At 43.6% G+C, this 10636-nt stretch overlaps 1 pseudogene; it reads right to left on the bottom strand.

The window, feature by feature from the left end:
- Positions 1 to 9438: 9438 nt before the first annotated feature.
- LOC143973685 (C3a anaphylatoxin chemotactic receptor pseudogene) lies at positions 9439 to 10254 on the bottom strand (annotated as a pseudogene).
- Between the last annotated feature and the right edge of the window lie 382 nt (positions 10255 to 10636).

The following is a 10636-nucleotide window of genomic DNA, read 5'->3' as shown; positions in this document are numbered from 1 at the left end:
GTGATCCATGACTGATTCATTTTTATGAAGGTGAGCCAATCAACCGAGTCTGTGGACAGGCGCACTCTGTGATCGGTTACAAAGCCTCCAGCAGCACTGAATGTGTGTTCAGATAGAATGCTGGATGCAGGACAGGCCAGTAGCTCATACTGTGCAAGCTCTGGCCAGTGATCCATCCTCAAGACCCGGTAACTCAGTGGATTTTTGGTTGGAAAGGTCTCCAAGTCTGATCTTCCCCAAGGTATTCCTGCACGATGTAAATCAGATGCTGGCGATGGTTGCTGGAACTGATCATACCTTGGGGCAGCAGACTAAAAAATTGTCTAAACGCATCAGTCAGACGGTCACCTTCTCCACCGCTCCTTCTGTGACTGACCGAAGCCTCAGCAACACGTTCTCCAGGAGGACAGGGAAATTGCAACCTCCCGGGCTCTGGAAATGCATTGCACAAACCTTTCTGCAAGGCCTCCCAAAGATGTTTCATCCTCTGCTCCCTCTGCAAAGGCTGGATAACGTGGATCAAGAAGGGTTTCCAGCCAGTACTGATCCCTCTCCTTGATACTACAAATCCGAGGGTCCTTTTGCAGGCTTTGGAGGATCAGGGAGGCCATGCAGCATAGGTTTGCTGAGGCATTTGGTCCGGAGTCCTCTGGGTCACTAAGGACGTCATGATCAGCAGCCACCTCCTCCCAGCCACGTACAAGTCCATGGGTTTCTGGGGACTGAAAACGATCTCTTGAAGACTGCTGCTGATGATGAGTGCCAGGCTCCACCTCCATTCTGACACAATCATCCTCCTCCTCCGCCTCCTCCTCCTCTTTCTGTGTGATATGCGGGCCTGCAGGAATATTGTCTGGATAAAGGGGGCCTTGAGAGGTATGGAAGTCCTCCTCTTCCTCCCTCTGTTCTGCCTCAAGTGCCCTGTCCATTATTCCACGCAGCATGTGCTCCAACAGGAAGACAAGAGGGACAGTATCACTCATGCATGCACTGTCACTGCTCACCATCCTCATGGCCTCCTCAAATGGTGACAGGACAGTGCATGCATCCTTGATCATTAGCCACTGGCGTGGCAAAAAAAAGCCAAGCTTCCATCACCCTGTCCTTGTGCCGTACTTGCACATGTACTCATTGATAACCCTCTGCTGCTTGTGCAGCCACTACAGTATTGCCAACATTGAGTTTCACCTGGTAGGCATGTCACAGATGAGGCGGTTCTTGGGCAGGTTGCATTCCTTTTGAAGGTCAGCCAGCAGAGCACTGGCATTATATGACCGGCAGAAATGCCCACAGACATTCCTGGCCTGCCTCTGGAGATCCTGTAAGCCATGTACCTGCACAAGAACCGCTGCACCACCAAATTAAGGACCTGAGCTAAACGGGGAACATGGGTCAAGTGTCCCTGTTGGAGGGGGGAGAGGAGGTTGGTGCCATTGTCGCAAGCCACCATTCCTGCCTGAAGCTGGCATGGCGTTAACCACTTCTGAACCTGCCCCTGCAGAACTGCCAGAATCTCTGCCCCAGTGTGGCTCCTGTCCCCTAAGCAGACCAACTCAAGCACCATGTGGCATCTTTTTGCCTGAGTGCTTGTGTAGCCCCTAGAACGCCTACAGAGCCCCGCTGGTTCCGAGGTCAAATCTGCAAGAGGCCATAGAGGAAGAAGAAGAGGAGGGGGTGGAGGAGAGAGGTGTGGCAGAATCACCACTATCAGCATTTTGGAGGAGTGGTGGTGGAACAAGCCCCAACGTTACTGCAACCTGTCCTGTATCTTTCCCAGCTGCCAGCAGAGTTACCCAGTGCGCTGTGAAAGAAAGGTAACATCCCTGTCCATGCCTGCTGGACCATGAGTCAGCGGTAATATGCACCTTGCCGCTGACCGCCCTGTCCAACGAGACCAAGACATTGCCTTTCACATGCTGGTAGAGAGCCGGAATGGCCTTCCGAAAAAAAATGGCGTTTAGGAACCTGCCACTGAGGTATTGCACATTCCACAGATTCTCGAAAAGGGGCATAGTGTACCAGCTGAAAAAGCAGCAGCTGGAGTGCTAGCAATTTAGCCAAACTAGCATTCAGCCACTGAGCTTGTGGCTGGCGGGGACCGAATTTCTTTAAATGGTTTAGCAACTGGGGTAGGGAAATTTGCCTGCTACAATCGAATGTTGGTGTACCGCTAGCAGATTTCCCGCAAGTGCTTTGGACACCTAATTCTACACCTTCATTCCTCTCAGTGCAGGTCTCTGAGAGGACTAAAGGTGTAGTGGGGTTGGAGATCCCAGCTGATGAGGAGCAAGGAGAGGTCTGCCTTGTTCTTTGGTGTGGGTCTTTTAAGTACTGTTGCCAACAGACTACATGGGAGCTTGACATATGTCTGGTCAAGCATGTGGTGCCCAAGCAGCTGCTGTTTTGGCCATGCTTGATATGCTTCAGACATATGTTGCAAACATAAATGGTGTGATCTGATGCATACATCTCAAAAAAGACCCACATGCGGAGCTCTGCGGTGTGATGCAGTCAGTTGGCTGTCCTTAAGCTGGCCCCTGGAGGGCATCTTTCTTGTCCTTCTTGGGCACCCCTCTCTCTGGGCACATGTTACTGCCTTCATCATCTACCTGGGTACCATCCTCAGGGCCTTCAAATCCCTGTGCATCCTCCTGCAGCATGTACCTGACACTGTGGTCGAACATTTCAGGGAACTCCTCAGGACATGATGGTGGGGCTAGGGAAGGAGACAGATGCCATTGAGAAGATGGAATAGGCCACTTTGGCAGCTGCATTGGCAACCAAACTTGTCTTAGCCTGGGTAACAGAGGATGAGGAGGATGAGGACGGCTTTGTGATCCACTCTACCAACTCTTCTGAATGTTGTAGCTCAACACGGCCAGCTGTAGAAAAAAAGGGACAAGCGTGCCACACAGCCACGTGCTGAGGATGCACCGTGTCCACAACCAGCACTGTTGGCTTTAGACACAGAGTCTGCTTGCCCTCTTTTAGTGGCCTGTGAGCATCTGCCTTTATTTGTTGGCCTTGCATACATGCTGTAAAATTAGATAATCAAAACACTGCCTGAAGTTTACTAGAAAAATGTCACCAGGAATGGCCTGCAGTCACGTATAGGCTTGGCTAGACTAGAATGCAGTTGATATATATGTAGGAGACTGTGTATATACATATCTTTATGCACTGCAGATCACTGAATCGCATGCCTGAAAATGTCATTGAAAACGTACACCAGGAATGGCCTGTAGTCAGGTATAGGCTTGTCTAGACTACAATGCAGGGGATAGATATGTAGGAGACTGTATATACAGTATATATATTATGCACTGCAGATCACTGAATCACTTGCCTGAACGTGTATTTGAAAACGTACACCAGCAATGGCCTGCAGTCAGATATAGGTTTGGCTAGACTAGAATGCAGTGGATATATATGTAGGAGACAGTATATATATTTTATGCACTGCAGATCACTGAATCACTTGCCTGCCTGAACGTGTATTTGAAAACGTATTTGAAAACGTACATAAGCAATGGCCTACAGTCAAATATGGGCTTGGCTAGACTGGAATTCAGTGGATATATATATATGTTAGAGTCTGTATATATATTTAATGCACTGCGGATTATTGGAAATACTTGCCTGCCTGAAAGTGTATTTGAAAACGTACTCCAGCAATGGCCTGCAGTCAGATATAGGCTTGGCTAGACTAGAATGCAGTGTATATATATATATATATATGTTGGAGACTGTATATATATTTAATGCACTGCAGATCACTGAATCTCTTGCCTGCCTGCCTGAAAGTGTATTTGAGAACATACACCAGCAATGGCCTGCAGTCAAATATAGGATTGGCTAGACTGGAATGCAGTGGATATACTGTATATATGTTGGAGACTGTATATATATTTTATGCACTGCAGATCACTGAATCACTTGCCTGCCTGCTTGAAAGTGTATTTGAAAACATACACGAGCAATGGCCTGCAGTCAGATATAGGCTTGGCTAGAGTAGAATGTAGTGGATATATATGTAGGAGACGGTATATATATTTTATGCACTGCGGATTACTGAACCACTTGTTGCTTGCCTGAAAGTGTATTTGAAAATGTACACCAGAAATGACCTGCAGTGAGATCTAGCTAAACTGGATACAGTGTATATATATATATATATATATATATATATATATATATATATATATGTATATATATATATATATATATATATATATATATATATATATATATTTAAATACACTACAGCTAACTGAATCAACTGCCTACCTGAAGTATATTAGAAACAGTATAGCAGGAACGGTCTGCAGTGAGATCAAGCTAACTGAATAAACTGCCTGCTCAAAGTAAAGTAAATGACACATGCTCTCTCTCTCTCTCTCTCTCTCTCCGCCAGCAATACAGTACACAACATGCAGGCGGCCTTATATAGTGTGGGGCGTGTACTTAACCCCCTGAGCCATAATTGGCCAAAGGCACCCTGTCTTTGGCCAATTATGGCTCTCTTTGCTGACGGCACTGTGATTGGCCAAAGCATGTGGGTCATAGTGCATGCTTGGCCAATCATCAGCCAGCAATGCACTGTGATGACGTAGTGCATTATGAGGCGTGACGCTCCACTTGAATTTCTCCATAAAGTTCGATCTTTAGCGACCGATCGAAAAGCTGATGTTCGAGTCAAATTCATGTTCGACTCAAACTCGAAGCTCATCCCTAATCCTTACACATAGTTGCCTGGTTGTCCTGCCCACATATTGTAGGCCACATGGACAAGTCAGCAGATATGTGACGCATGTACTTTGGCATGTTATCAGTTTATTTATCTTATATTCTTTTTTGATAACAAAGGATGTGAATGTGGTAGTTTTTCTGGGTCTTTTTTCTGATTGTGCTTCACATTTTGCATCTCCCACATGTGTAGAACCCTTTATGGTCCAGAAAAGTTCCCAAACTTTTTGGAGGGTCAGGTAAATTTTTCACCTATCTATCCCTCAGATTGGGAGCTCTTTGGTAGACAAACCCTGGCCTGGCTGGTAGGAGCTTGGCTAGAGTGTAGGCCATTTTTTTAATATTATATTTCAAATTCATTGTGTTGTCTGTGATAATTGAAAACTAACACCATACTGAATTAATTCTTTTGTTTTGGTTTATCCTTCAAAATCTCCCTCCTGTCCATTGCTTCCAATTGTTTTCCTACTTCTCTCACTATATTTTCTTTATATCCTTTTGCCACAAATCTCTCTGTCAACACCTCTGCCTGTTTTGTGTACTCCTTTGTATCCTTACAATTTCTGCAAATCTGCATGAGTTGGCCCTTGGGTATACCCCTTAGCCATCTGGGATGGTGGCAACTATATGTGGGGATATACCCATTGTGTTCTGTATCTATAAAAAAGGTGCGTGTAGGTTGGTCTGCTTGTCTATATACCACTAAATCCAGGAAGTTGACTTGCTCAGAATTCCATCCTCTGGAAAAGGAGATATGATATTGCTTATGGTTGATCTCCTCTAAGAACCCTTTCAAGACTTCCTCCGATCCCCTCCACAGGATAATTACATCATCGATATACCTTTTATATAATGCTATGCCTGGCCTAAATTTGTCATAGATCTATTCTTGTTCCCACTTACTTCAGAAAATGTTTGCCACACTAGGTGCATACTTTGCACCCATTGATATGCCTTTATGTTGGCGAAAGTATGATTTATCATGCCAAAAGTAATTGCTCTTCATGGCCAGTTCTATGGCTTCGATTATAAATTTCTCTTGTAGACCTTCTAGTTCTGATGATCCGTTTAGGACCCATTCCACGGCCTCCAAGGCATCATCTTGTCTAATATTTGTGTAGAGGGAATCTACGTCTATACTGCATCTGGAATATGCAGTTCAGTTTTCGGCTCCAGTTCACAAAAAGGATATCGGGGAACTGGAGAGAGTGCAGAGAAGGGCAACCAAACTGATAAGAGGCATGGAGGAGCTCGGCTATGAGGAAAGATAAGAGGAACTAAATGTATTCTCTCTTGAGAACAGGAGATTAAGGGGGATATGATCAACACATAAAAATACATAAGGGGGGGATATGATCAACACATAAAAGTACATGAGGGGGGATATGATCTCCATTTATAAATACATAAGGGGGAATATGATCTCCATTTATAAATACATAAGGGGGGATATGATCACCATGTATAAATACATAAGGGGGGATATGATCACCATGTATAAATACATAAGGGGGGATATGATCACCATGTATAAATACATAAGGGGGGGATATGATCTCCATGTATAAATACATAAGGGGGGATATGATCTCCATGTATAAATACATAAGGGGGGATATGATCACCATGTATAAATACATAACAGATTAAATAATATACACTGATTTGGGTTATTTTCACCTAAGAAATGTAGCAGAATACAATACATATTATATAAGGAAATACATTTATGAAGAAAGATTATTTATTTGCAAAATTTTAAAACAGAAACAAAAAAAACACAATGTTTTTTTCAAAATTTTCAGTCTTTTTTTTATTTATTTAGCAAAGCATAAAACCTCAGCAGTGATTAAATATCACCAAAAGAAACCTCTATTTATGTGAAGAAAGAAAAAGGATAAAAATATCATATATATACAGTGTTACATGACCGAGCAATTGTCATTCAAAATGTGACAGAGCTGAAATTTGGCCTGGGCAGGACGGGGGTGAAAGTGCCCGGTATTGAAGGGGTTAAAAATGTGCTGAGGACTCTCTTTTATTGTGTTGTGTATTGGGGTGCTCACATGTACCCGCAGATCGAGGCTGCCACCATTTTTGGGTTTTTTTTGGGATTCGGTGCAGACACATCACCGGGAGTCTTCAGGTGTCTTGTAAAGGAGATGTCTGGACTTCTGGGGTGTTGCTTCCTCTAGGTGAGCCTGCTCTCTGTTTGTGAATTGCTATATATGTCCCATAGTTGGGAACTCAGATAGTCCAGGGTATGGGACCACACTTACCAGAGGTGCCTTCATGCGGCAGTGCGGCTTCTACATGGACAGTATTTACAAAATGTAGCAACAACATCCTCTGTTTTTAACCCGAGTGACTGAAATTGATTATTATTATTATATTATTATTATATTATTATTATCAGGGAATTTTGCTCACAGAATAGGTGCAGGTACTCCCAACTTCTGAGTCACCTCTTGTCTCCGCCCCCTACCCACCTCCGAGCAATGTCCCTTAGCTCCACCCGCTACCCGCCTCTCAGTACCGCCCCTTTTGGAGAATATGCAACCAAGTATTAACCACTGAAGGACCGAGCCTCTTTCTGAGATTTGGTGTTTACAAGTTAAAAACATTTTATTTTCTAGAAAATTACTTAGAACCCCCAAATGTTATATATATATTTTTTCTAACACCCTAGAGAATAAAATGGCGGTCGTTGCAATACTTTATGTCACACCGTATTTGCACAGCGGTCTTGCAAGCGCACTTTTTTGGGGAAAAATACAGTTTTTTTTTTATAAAAAAATAAGACAACAGTAAAGTTAGCCAATTTTTTTTTTTATATTGTGAAAGATGATATTACGCCGAGTAAATTGATACCCAACATTTCACGCTTCAAAATTGCGCTCCGCTCGTGGAATGGCGATAAACTTTTACCCTTAAAAATCTCCATAAGCGGCATTTAAAAAATTCTACAAGGTTGCATGTTTTGAGTTACAGAGGAGGTCTAGGGTTAGAATTATTACTCTCACTCTAACGATTGCGGCGATACCTCACCCTGTGTGGTTTAAACGCTGTTTTCATATGCACATGCTACTCATGCATGCGTTCGCTCCTGCGCGTGAGTTTGGCGGGATGGGGCGCGTTTACATTTTTATTTTATTTTTTTCTTATTTATTTGACCTTTTATTTTTATTTTTTACACTATTAAAAAAAAAAAAAATGTGTCACTTTTATTCCTATTACAAGGAATGTAATAGAAAAAACATGACAGGACCTCTTAAATATGAGATCTGGGGGGTCAAAATGACCTCAGATCTCATATTTACACTAAAATGCAAAAAATAAATAAAATAAAATGTCTTTTGAGAAAAAAAAAATGTCTATTTAAGAGTTATGGGCGTAACATTTTGACGTCACTTCCGCCCTGCAGTGGTATGGAGGAGGGTGGTGGGGGGCATCTTCCCCTCACTTGTCTCTATGCCTAACTGGAAGAAGGATCTGATTGCCTCCGCCACTGCCACTTTTATCTGAAAGAGGACCGTCCACTGAAGAAGAGGATACCGGGGTTATGGTAGCTGCCATAACAACGATATTCATTTTCAAAGTAGCGTCGTAAAACGATGGTGGGTGCTCTGTAAGTGGTTAATTTGTGATGCTAAGTAATATATATGGAATGTGCTAATAATAACAAGAAAACTAGTAAAATGTATCCCTTGCAACCAGCAACAATAGACCTCCTCTCTCAGCAACAATAGAAACCTTCAGCAACAACAAATCCCCAAGCAACAATAGATTTGAACAGCAAAAATAAATTCCCCCAGCAACAATAGATCCATTTCAGCAAATATAGAACCCAACAACAGCAACAATAAAATTACCAACACCTACAGTACACTTCCTCGGCAACAATAGACCCTCCAGCAACAATAGATTCCCCCGCAACAATATATATATACAGTATGAATAAACCTTCTAGCAGGCAGCAACAGTAGATCCCTTCCGAAATTGTAGACCCCTCCCAGCAACCAAGAAACTCCAAACAACGAAAAAAAGCCCCCCCCCAGCAACCATAGACTTCTCCAGAAAAATAGACCCCCTCCGCCCACCCACAACAATTGATGCCCCCAATAACAATAGATCCCTAAGCAGCCAGCTTTAATAGCCCTTTAGGACACCCCAGCACCCGTTGTCATTACATACATTTAGTGCAGGAGGTGCCGGAACCTCGTTCCCCCACGTTCCTGCTTAAAAAAAGCTATTTATTATTATTATTATTATTATTATTTTGGTGGGTAGTATACATGTATATATACACTGTATATGTCATTCTTATTTTACATCTGCAGAAGCCAGTTTCCTGGCTGTCATCTTTATCCTCTTCCTTCACTACTATGTGTCCCATGCCCTGAACTAGTAAAGAGATAAAGATTTCTGACTTTACAGATAAGCAGACTTGTTCCGGCTTAGTGATTGGTGGACAGATTGGACAACTTGGAGGGGGGAGGGGGGGTGCACATATACTGATAACACCTATCTCCCCAAATGGCCAATAAGCACTAAGCCCTGATGCCATGTGACTTATTCATGACATACAGTATGGCCGCCCTAACACGCAATGATAAGATTTTGAGAAGGCAGTTCATTATAATCACTAATAAAGCTAAAAACTCTAAAACATCTACAAATCCATTCCATACATTATATCGGGAGTCCTTCTTCTTCTTCTGGGGTGCGCTGGTCCTCATTGCCTGGTGGAGATAATAAGTTCTCTCTAAATATATTTTGTATGATCTCGCCAATAGACTGTCTCAGCTTCTGCTTCATATCTCTCCCCATGAAGACGTAGAGTATTGGGTTGATGCAACTATTGAGCAGGGCCAGAGGCAGTGAGAGAAGGTCCAGGATGAGCAGTACACCATTGAAAGTGTATAGCAGGGTTACTCCGATGATGTGGTAGGGGGTCCAGGTGATGAAAAACACGACAATAACACTTATTGACATCTTGATGGTTTTTCTACCTACTTCAGAAAATCTGATATTTTTTACTGCAAAAGCCAGATGAATGTAACAGATACAAATGATAATAAGAGGGATCAGAAATCCAAAAATTGCACTTGCAAGATAGAAGGACTCTATTATGTGATCTTCTGAATAGCAGAAGGTCCTGTTATCAAAGGTGTGATATTTTTTGTAGATGGCGGTAGGCAGACACATCACGAAGGACAACATCCAAATAACCAAGCATATCATCCACGCCATTTTGATTCTTCGGTGATTTCGGGCCCACACGGGATGGACAACCAGAATCCATCGGTCAATGCTGATGGCCACCAGGGTGAAGACACTGGTGTACATGTTAAGGAAGAGGATGAAAAATAACATCTTGCAGAAGGCAGGACCGTACAGCCATTCTTGGTAGAAGTACTGCACTACAATGAATGGAAGACACAAGCAGCACATGATATCGGCCAGAGCAAGGTTCCCAAACCAAACAGTGGTCACGGTCCGCTCCATCTTCACTCCAGTAACCCAAAGCCGGTGCGGTGTTGTGTAAAGCACACAGTGTGCTGTGAGCGGGTGGGGGGGGGGGGTGATGTGGCGAAGCGCACCAGTGTCTGCTCAGTGCAGAGTCTGCAGATACACAGCCCCGGCCTCCTGCAAGGCTAGTTAACCACTTTCAGCCCGGGACCATTTTGCTGGCTTAAAGTGGTTGTAAAGCCTTACAACCAACTTTGACCTACAGGTAAACCTAGATTAAAGCTTACCTGTAGGTCCAAGAAATATCTCCTAAACCTACACGGTTTAGGAGATATTTGCTGAAAGACAGGCACCGCTGTCTACGGCGCATGCGCCGTAGACAGCGGCGCGCAGGCGCACTGAGCGCACCGCGGTCAAC

This window comes from Lithobates pipiens, unplaced genomic scaffold (genome assembly GCF_037356315.1).
Source record: "Lithobates pipiens isolate NorthernLeopardFrog02 unplaced genomic scaffold, aLitPip1_a1.2 Scaffold_92, whole genome shotgun sequence".
NCBI lineage: Eukaryota > Metazoa > Chordata > Amphibia > Anura > Ranidae > Lithobates > Lithobates pipiens.
The sequence above is the reverse complement of the archived record's forward strand: the minus strand, read 5'-3'. Positions and strand labels throughout refer to the sequence as shown.